Source organism: Adiantum capillus-veneris, chromosome 6 (assembly GCF_014529385.1).
Source record: "Adiantum capillus-veneris isolate H3 chromosome 6, ASM1452938v2, whole genome shotgun sequence".
Classification (NCBI taxonomy): domain Eukaryota; kingdom Viridiplantae; phylum Streptophyta; class Polypodiopsida; order Polypodiales; family Pteridaceae; genus Adiantum; species Adiantum capillus-veneris.
The window spans coordinates 16,606,693-16,617,720 of NC_140936.1; the positions used below are offsets into that span (position 1 = coordinate 16,606,693).

An 11,028-nucleotide genomic window follows, 5' to 3' on the forward strand; every position below is an offset into this window, starting at 1 on the left:
GTGATCTAGGATCTAATCCCACAAACATTGTGTAAAATTACAAGTGTTATGATGGCCAAGTGTTCGATTCACCTAACTTTAGGACATGGTTAGAATGGCCAAGTGGTGGATCTAGGAGACACCAACAATTGAAGCCACAATTCAAGCCTTTGTTATAATGGTCAAGTTGTGGATATTTGATGCACCTACTTCCCAATTCTTAGTCTAAATGGTCGAGTGGTGGATCTAGTATCTACTCATCCCACAAACATTGTGTAAAATTACAAGTGTTATGATGGCCAAGTGTTGAATGGACCTAGCTTTAAGATGTGGTTAGAATGTCCAAATGCTGGATATAGGAGACACCAACAATTGGATCCACAATTCAAGCCTTTGTTATAATGGCCAAGTGGTGGATCTAAGATCTACTCATCCCACAAACATTGTGTAAAATCACAATTGTTATGATGGCCAAGTACTGAATGCACCTAACTTTAAGACATGGCTAGAATGGCCAAGTGGTGGATCTAGGAGACATCAGCAATTGGATCCACAATTCAAGACTTCATTATAATGGCCAAGTGGTGGTTCTTTGATGCACCTACTTCCCAATTCTTAGTGTAAATGGCCAAGTGGTGGATCTAGAATCTATGCATTCCACAATCATTATTTAAACTTACAAGTGTTATGATGGCCAAGTGTTGAATGCACGTAACTTTAAGACATGGTTAGAATGGCCAAGTGGTGGATCTAGAAGACACCAACAATTGGATCCACTATTCAAACGTTTGTTATAATGGCCAAGTGGTGGATCTTTGATGCACCTACTTCCCAATTCTTAGTCCAAATGGCCAAGTAGTTGATCTAGGATCTACTCATCCCATAAACATTGTGTAAAATTACAAGTGTTATGATAGCCAAGTGTTGAATGCACCTAACTTTAAGACAAGGTTAGAATGCCCAAGTGGTGGATCTAGGAGACATGAGCAATTGGATCCACAATTCAAGCCTTTGTTATAATGGCCAAGTGGTGGATCTTTGATGCACCTACTTCCCAATTGTTAGTCTAAATGGCTAAATGGTGGATCTAGGATCTACTCATCCAACAAGCATTGTGTAAAATTACAAGTGTTATGATGGCCAAGTGTTGAATGCACCTAACTTTAAGAAATGGTTAGAATGGCCAAGTGGTGGATCTAGGAGATACCAACAATTGGATCCACATTCTAGCCTTCATTATAATGGCCAAGTGGTGGGTGTTTGATGCATCTAATTTCCAATTCTTAGTCTAAATGACCAAGTGGTGGATCTAGGATCTACTCATCCCACAATCATTGTGTAAAATGACAAGTGTTATGATGGCCAAGTGTTGAATGACATGGTTAGAATGGCCAAGTGGTGGATCTCGGAGAAACCAAAACTTGGATACACAATTCATTACTTTGTTATAATGGCCAAGTGGTGGATCTTTGATGCATCTACTTCCCAATTCTTATTCTAAATTTCCAAGTGATGGATCTAAGATATATTCATTCCACAAACATTGTGTAAAATTACAAGTGTTATGATGGCCAAGTGTTGAATGCACCTAACTTTAAGACATGGTTAGAATGGCCAAGTGGTGGATCAAGGAGACACCAACAATTGGATTTACACTTCAAGTCTTTGTTATAATGGCCAAGTGGTGGATCTTTGAGACACATACTTCCCAAGTGTTGAATACACTTAATTTTAAGATATGGCTAGAATAGCCAAGTGGTGGATCTAGGAGACACCAAAAATTGGATTCACAATTCAAGCCTTTGTTATAATGGCCAATTGGTGGATCTTTGATGCACCTACTTCCCAATTTTTAGTCTAAATGGCCAAGTGGTGGATCTGGGATCTACTCATCCTACAAACATTGTGTAAATTACAAGTGTTATGATGGCCAATTGCACCTAACTTTAAAACATGGTTAGAATGGCCAAGTGGTGGATCTATGGTCTATCTTTCCTATAAACACTATTTAAAATTGATAGATGGTGGATGTAGGGGAAATCAACCATTGCATCCACGTTTAAAAATTTGGCTAGAATGGCCAAGTGGTGGATCGTGGATTCACCCACCTTTCAAAAATAGACTAGAATGGACAAATAGTGAATCTAGTATCTACCTATCATACATACTTTATTTGAAGATTCAATGTGATGGATCTAGATACATTAACAATTGTACCCACCTTTCAAAGACTTGGTTAGAATGGCCAAGTGGTTGATCTTTAATGCACCCACCTTTCAAGGCTTGGTTAGAATGGACAAGTGGTGAATTTAAGATGGATACAATCTTGAAAAGATATTTCAAATGGTTCAATTTAAAGGATTCAAGATAATGTACCTTGAAAAAAGTATTCTAGATGACTTATGGGATCTAGGATACACCTACTTTGGCTATCAAATGTTTAAATTGGATAAGTATTTGAGTTTAGAATCTAAACGTCTTGAAGAGTGTAATTAAAATGTTATGTGCCAATTTAATTTATACTCTTTCAAAGTGTTATTATATTCAATATATCATTATAGATTCTAACTAGTTATTTGTGTTTTCTTTGATTTCAAAGAAAAAATGGTTCAAAAACAAAAATTTGTGACGGTTCCTTTTAATGTTGACTTTGCAAGTGATGATAAGAGAAAATGGTCCTTAAACATTTATAGAGTGCAAGGTGCACAATTTCATAAAGTGCATGTCTTTCTGGCTAGTGACAAAGATGAGAATATATTTGATGCTCTAGGGCAGGTAGTTTCTGCAAGTGTTTCAACAGTTGAAGGACATCCTGACATTGAGTGCATTAACATTGGGATACCTGGAAATACGGAGTACTAACTATTAGCAAATTCCTATGTCATTGAAAAAATGGTTGAAGACAAGGAAGAGACAATGTTTTCATGAGGTTGAGATGTTAATGAAGATTTATTTGATATCACTGCAGATAGGCTACAAGATACAATTATTATTGCTTTAAAAGGAAAGCAAGTGAAGAATAAGAAATCAAATAAGAAGATCACAACCAAAAAGGGAAGGGGTGTTACCATAGTTGGTGTTGCAGATGTAGATAAGGCCATTTTGAGATCAAAGGACACAAGCAATCAACCCTTATTAAGGTTTGTGGAGCCTGATCGCTTAGAGAACAAGGCCCAAAAAGCAAAGAAGAGTGCTACAGGAGGCATGGAAAAGTATTCGGCATACTTCCCTTTTAAGTATAAGGAATACAAGATTTCCATCACTAATTGTGTTCTTGCTCCTTATCATTATAATTATCGTCAGCTAAAGCCTGATCAAGTACAAAATTGTATGCTTTTCTTTGGAGCAAGTGCAAATCGGCATTCATCATGTGCTTATCTAATTCTTGTAAAGAATTGTGGCTAGAAGTCTAGAGTTCCAATGACACGTACTGAGGTAGAAGAAGAAAGACTTGTTGAATACAAGTTTTGGATCATTGATGGACAACACTCAATTTATGCAGCCAAAATGTTAAGATTTCAAGAAATGAAAAAGGATGGTGGCTCCCATGATCTAATACAATTTTATGAGAAAAGAAAGGCCCGGATTGTTGTAGATCCATCCCCACAAGTTGCAACAGCCATATCATACATGGCAAATGAGGAGGCCAAGGTGCAATATGTTAAGCAACCTTACAGTGACATTCTCAAGCATCTTTGCAGTCAGTGGATATTTCAAAAATGCCCATCACGTCCAAACATTGGTGAAAAGGAAGGTGCGGAATCTTGCACACCTTGGGATGTAAGTTTTCTTTTTCTGTCTCCCTCATGGTTATATAATGAGAAAACAACTATAATTATTAGATCTAATTTGTTTTGGTTTTGCAGGCATTTCTCAAAATGGCAAGGATTTCTACTGGCGCATCATTCATCACCAAAAAAGCTCATATGGTCACTTACTTTGCTCCTATTTATGATCGACGGCTAAAGATCATAGAGCAATTAGAGAGAGAGAGAGAGAATAAGAAGCCAGCAGCCATAGTTTTTAGATATTTGTGTGGTCTAGAAAAAGACGAAGTAGAAAAGATTCAAACAGAAATAGAGAGTGGAATGATTGTTTTGTCTAAGGGTGCAAAGGACACACCAAGTGTAATGGACATGACTGATCGTATCAAGCAACTGAAACAAGATCAAATTATTCAAGATGAGTTTCTTGAGCAATTCAATTTTCTCAATGAGGAGAATCCATGTGAAAATTGGGAGAAGCTTTCTACCACATACAACATTAATGATGTTGTTTACTCCCATTTCTTGACAATCTATGATCTTGGGCTGACATCAAAACTACAACGTGGTACAAAGAAGATTGATTTTCTTGAAGAGGCAAGAAAATATATCCAATGGACGACCAAAATTGTGAAAGACAAAGCAGATTCAATTATAGATCTTCCATGGTCTATATATGTTGTCAATCTTCAAATGGAGGGAAGATCTTACTTAGAGCGCCATCTAAACAATCCTATCCCTATATGATTGTGTATCTTGGACAACACACGTGATTTGGAGAGTAATCTACAATGGTCAGCTGAAAGATTCAAAGATCTTATAGATGGAATTATGGCTATTGCAGGTGGGTCAACATAACCACTGTGTGCGATCCTTTCTTTTTTGAATAATAAAGACTATGTGCAGTTACAGTCTGCTTTGCAAAGTATGACAAACATGGTCAAAATACAATTTGTTGGGGCATTGCACAATGTGAATCATTTGAAATTTACTGGTGCTATAGAATTATTCACCACACTTGTGTTCTTGAGCAAGGGAGATGCCTTTGATGGACTTATTAGTTCTTCAAATCTAGGGACACAATCCATAATATAGATGCAGGACACCTTGATCTAGATTTTGGAAGTGTGAGTCAATTGTCAGATGTTGAGTTTCTACAACTCAAGAAGGAGCTGATAATCAAGCAATGCGTTCAAAAGTATTGCAAAGAAGATTTAAAGCTTATTGACATGTTCAGTGATGGGTACATAACAGAGTTGGGACTCAAGCAAAAAAGGGAAGTGTTATGCTTTGTGGACAATATTGACGACCAAAGAAAGCTTAAAACAAGACTTTTGAGCTTTGCAAATCAGCATGATGATGTCAAAAAAGGGAAAAACTTCAAAGTGATCAATTAAATCAACCTATTGATGACCATGGAGTATCGAATACGGTAGGAGCATCAAGAAGTGAGACACCCATATCAGTTACATACTTTTTGAACCTTGAAGCAAGTATGAGCTAAGCTTCTATACCGCTTGTCATGTAATTAACCTTTTTATTTTGAAATAAGTTTGATATCTTTTTTTAAACATGTAATGATAGTTTCATCATGTATTTTATCAAGTATATTAGTCATTGATTTAAGATCTTTGACTTTATTTTTTCTCAAAAGTATCATGCATTGAACCTTTTCTTAATAGTTTAAAATTGTAGAAAAGATAAATCATTACTTATTACATCAATAATTTGAAGTAACATATGTACTAAAAAATATTTCAATGTAAATTGGCATACAAAAAATTGATTCTTTACTATGTTGAATTGATACTTCATGACATTAAAAAATTAACTAAACATATAGTCTACAACGTTTGACATTTTTTAACCAAAATATGTTAAATTTTTTTTTATTGCAGACTCAAAAATGATAAGAGATATTAAAAGACAATGTCTTTCACATTATGTGGGGCATGATGATCCGCTTGGGATACAAACTATTTGAAACCAACTGATTAGTGAGTATGGATCATGATAAATGCCGTGAGTTGTGATGGCGTTACCATGTTATGTAATGAATACTTAATTTCATATAGAAATCTGTTCCTAAAGTGATATCCATAGAATTTCACAAGATTTTTGGAGCTTGCATAATAATGCTCTATTTCAAAGTTCATGTATCATGTTAAACATAATCCATAGAAGAAATTGTATCTCATTGTACATATTTTATTAGAGCATAAACTTATGCATTAGCAATTTATGCAATAGTTCATTTTGAATGCTTTTTTTATTTTGTACCGTTAAGAATATCCCAATAGTGGATTTTGGATGTACCAAACCCATGTAAAACTTGTTTAGAATAGCTAAACGTTAAGTAAAGGATGCACTTTTCCATCCATACCTTGCTTAAAGTGTCTTGATGGTGGAAAATTCCTTACTCCTCTCAAGAACTTTTTTAGATTGGACAAATGGCGGATCTAGGATGCACCCATATTTACACAATGTTCTTTGAATGAAAAAGTACTAGTTTATTGAGTGCACCAACCACCCTTCCACAACTTTTTTGGAATGTTTGATTTAAGATGATACCACCTTCTAAGACTTGTTTAGAATGGCCAAATGTTAATTCGAAGTTTCACTCATTTGTCTTTTGTTACTTAGATGTGCCAAGTTATGGGTATACATTTCACATCCCATTCTAATAGCTATTTAGAATGGCCAATTGGTGGATCTAGGATGCATAAAAGCTTTTAGAATAGAATGGATTTCTCCACTTGTATGGATACATTTTCTTGCCCTATATTTATACCACAACAAGTGGAATCTTCATTGGTTCTACACACACAAGCAACACAAACAATTTCATTGTCAAGTACCATGTGCACTTTTTTTCCAGATTCAAAGTCCATCCTAAAAATGAAATAAGTGGTAGACATTATGTTTGAATGATCTTTTATGATTGATTGGATCATAGCTTAGACAAGTGGTAGAAATTATGGTTCTCTATGCTTCAATAGAGCTTAGATTTAGTGGTGGACCTTGTGGCTTTCTATGCTAGAATGAAACTTTGCTTGGACACATGGTGGACCTTGTGGCTACCTATGGTGGAATGGAGCATACCTTGAACAAGTGTTGGAACTTATGGTCCTCTATTCTTCAATAGAGAATAAATTGGACAAGTGTTGTAACTTATGGTCCTCTATTCTTTAATGGAGTAGCTTAGACAAGTGGTGGACCTTAAGGATCTCTGTCTTTCAATAGAGCAGAGATTGGACATGTGGTGAAACTTGTATCTTTCTATGCTTGAATGGGTTAGTTCCTTGGATAAGTGGTGGATCTTATGTATCTATATCCTTCAATAAAGCATAGACTAGACAATTGATGGACCTTGTGTTTTTCTATGCTTGAATCGATCTTAGCTTGGACAAGTGGTGGGTCTTGTGGCTCTCTATGCTTGAATGGAGCATAGATTGGACAAGTGGTGGACCTCATGGATCTCTATGCTTGAATAGAGAATATAATGAGACCTTATTGTTAGGATTTGGATCGTGCTAGCTATGGTGGATGAAAGAGAAACATGGTGCAAGTGTGTGAGTGTGTGTAAGCAAGGTTATCACTCAAGTGAATTAGGTTCCAAGATAGATTAGCTTGGACTCATAAACACAATCTTGAGTATTGACTTAGCTTAGCACAAGCTCACCATAGACAAGCATGTAGTGCAAAATGAAGTTGTTGTTTATTGATTCAAGAAATGAGCTTTAAGTAGCTCTACAACCTTGCTCCACAGTATGTGGGATAAATCCACTCTCCTCTCCTTGACTCACACCTTAGGACAAAGCTCACACTTTACAATCCTCCCCTTGAGGTTTGGACTAAAACAAGATACTGAAGATGCACGATCCACAGAGGCTAACAAAATCCACACAGGATGGTGATATCCACACAGGAAAGTAAAGTCCACAAAGGATGGTGATATCCACACAGGATGATAAGCTGGTATCCATACAGGAAAAAGTCCTACCCTACAAGTAGACAATCTGCATCTTCAAAATGGGTCTTCCCAAACGCTACCTTCATCTTCGTCCTTTTTGTCTTCTACTATGTGAGTTGATCCTCTGTCAGGTCTCTTGCCTTCGTTGCTTCTACTGTTGCTTTCAATTGCTTCATGGTCTGACTTCATATCCTCCCCTCGAACGAGTACTTCTGTCCTCTTTTTGTGGTACAATCAGGCTTTATTCCATGCGTCATAATGACATGCAACAATATGCGAAAATATCCTATGAAAAGGTTTATGCAAAAATTAATGCTCTCTTCCATCTTGGTCATACTCCGAGAGCCCAAGCATGCGGAATTTCTCATACAATTTGTCACAAATTCTTCACACATGGAGAGATTTTAGCGATTTGGAGACTCTCCAATGCCAATTTCTATCCCATCACAAAAGCACATAATGTCATCCATGTAGACAAATATAATTACATACATTGCAAGAAAGTGTTGTGCTTGGCTGCAGAATTTCAATTTGTACTTTGGATTTTTCCCTTCAAATGTGAAGCTCCTCTTCACTGTCGGTGAAGCCCCTCTTCACAATGAAGTAATGTTCCTTTGGATGCTTGGTAATTATTTGAAGCTTTTTGAAATTCGCCTTTGGTTGCTTTCGGAAGATGGTCTTGAGTGGTTGCTTGGTGATCTCTTGAGGCCGTGGGAATGGTTGCTTTTGTGGGGCACCAATTAATTCGAGGCTTGGGAGACCTGGCCACACAGTGGGAACAATGCCTTGTAACAAGCTTGGGGCTTTGAGCCTCTGGGAATTGCTGCTCCATGGGAGCAAGGGCTTAAAAGGCCTTGAAAGTTTACTTGCCTTGGAGCTTTGAGGTCTTGAGGTAGTATCCTCGCGGGACTGCCCCCTTGAGGGAGAAGGTCTTTTGGGGCTCTTGAGGCCGGGAGCAGTGCGGGAAGGGGGGCCTGAGAGGGGCGGGGTTTGGAGCCCTTGAGGCAACGCGTGAAGGGGGGCCGCGGACCCGAAAATCCTTTAAAAAGGACTTGAGTGTACCGGTTGGGGTCCGTGACCGGATAGATCGGGCAGGCAATCGCAGCCGACCAGGCAGGCGCGGGCGCCGGCGCGGGCGCGGACGAAGCAGCAACGGGGCGAGCTCGACTGGCCCGCCGGTGGCTGCTGTCGTCCGGACCCGAAAAAAAATTTCAATGCAGTTGATCGTCGGGCTTAGGTCCGCCAGCAGGCCGTCACGCGCATGCCCACGCTAAAATGGATTCCCATTGGCCTTATTTAGGCAACGGTCCCACCGACTCCTTTTTAAAAATCCCAAAAATAGATGGAATGCATTAAGTGCTCCTTCCTCCCCCCCGCCCCCCCCCCCCCCCCCCCCCCCCCCCCCCCCACACACACACACGCTTAGAAATCTGATTGAACGCTGGAAATCAAGCTTGCAAAACAGTGGGTTAAAGGCTACAAAGCTCTATTTGGTGAGATTAATTGAGAAGCCTTTTGAGGTGCGATTTAAGCAATCAATGGCTCTATGGAAAGGCGTCGAAAAACCCTTCGCACACACATAGATCGTAAATGCCAATTTTACTAAAATAAGGAGAATCCGTTGAATGAAAGATGCAAGTTCTTGATGGAAATTGAATGCAATCTAATGCTAATTCTCTCCGTAATCAAGTCTACCTAGACATGGAGGGTAGTGGCCTCTTGGGTTTGCCAAGGACATGCCCACACATAGCTAGATTAGTGCTTGATTAGTGAGATATGCAACTTAACTATGAAACTGTTAATGGGCCGTGACAACAATTATGCAATGCTAATTGATCTAATGGAGATGCTAATGATTAACACACACTAATGTATAATGAAAATCCTAGTTAGCACACCATGGCTCTAATACCAAATGTCAGGATTTGGATCGTGCTAGCTATGGTGGATGAAAGAGAAACATGGTGCAAATGTGAGTGTGTGTAAGCATGGTTATCACTCAAGTGAATTAGGTTCCAAGATAGATTAGCTTGGACTCATAAACATAATCTTGAGTATTGACTTAGCTTAGCACAAGCTCACCATAGACAAGCATGTAGTGCAAAATGAAGTTGTTGTTTATTGATTCAAGAAATGAGCTTTAAGTAGCTCTACAGCCTTGCTCCACAGTATGTGGGATAAATCCACTCTCCTCTCCTTGACTCACACCTTAGGACAAAGCTCACACTTTACACTTATGGTCCTCTATGCTTGAATGAAACATAGCTTGGACATGTGGTGAACCTTATGGCTCTCTATGTTTCAACAGGGCATATATTATACAAGTGGTGGATCTTATGTTCCTCTATAACTCAATAGATCTTGGCTTGGACAAGTAGAATGGAAAGGTAGTGAATCTAAGATGCATTTTTTCTCTTACACCACCATGTTTATAATGGTCTTGGGATGGATCTTTGATACACCAAACCTTCCTTAATTTGTTTCAAAAGGGCAAGTACTAAATACAAGATGCAATTTTCCTTCTCACACCTTGCTCAAAGTGGCTTGGTGGAGGATAAAGATTTCCCTTACTCTTCAACAAGAACTTGAACATCAAATCTCCAAGTAATGCATCTAAGAAACAAATTGTGTTGTATATCTTTTTAGAATGGACAAGTGGTATATCTAAAATGAAACAAAGCTTCTATAAGTTGTTTAAAATAGTCACTTATTGTGAATCAAGGATGTGATAAGTGGTGAAAAATGTTTGTGGTGGATTTAGAATACACTCACTCTAACATAAGCCATTAAGGTTGTCCAAGTGGTGGACCTTGGATGGATGGACAGTTCAACAAGTATAATTGAATCTTTGATTGAGCTAGTATCTACTCTTCCATGATTTCTAGATTGGCCAAGTGGTGGATATAAGATGAGTACTAGTCTTACACAAGTTGTTTTGATTCAATATATAGGATGCACACCAACATTCAAAACTTCATTAGAACAACTTTGATTATATTTCGGATGCATCCTTCATTGCACAAACTATATATAATGATAAGATGGTGGATTTAGGATCTAGGATCTAAATGGCCAAGTGGTGGATCTAAGATCTACTCATCCCACAAACATTGTGTACAATTACAAATGTTATGATGGCCAAGTGTTGAATGCACCTAACTTTAAAACATGGTTAGAATGGCCAAGTGGTGGATCTAGGAGACACCAACAATTTGATCTACAACTCATGCCTTTGTTATAATGGCCAAGTGGTGAATTTTTGATGCACCTACTTCCCAATTCTTACTCTAAATGACCAAGTGGTGGATCTAG

General features: G+C 38.2%; 1 pseudogene; it reads left to right on the plus strand.

Annotated features, from left to right (window-relative positions):
- The first annotated feature begins 4,670 nt into the window (after positions 1–4,670).
- LOC147455193 (uncharacterized) lies at positions 4,671–5,247 on the plus strand (annotated as a pseudogene).
- The last annotated feature ends 5,781 nt before the right edge of the window (positions 5,248–11,028 follow it).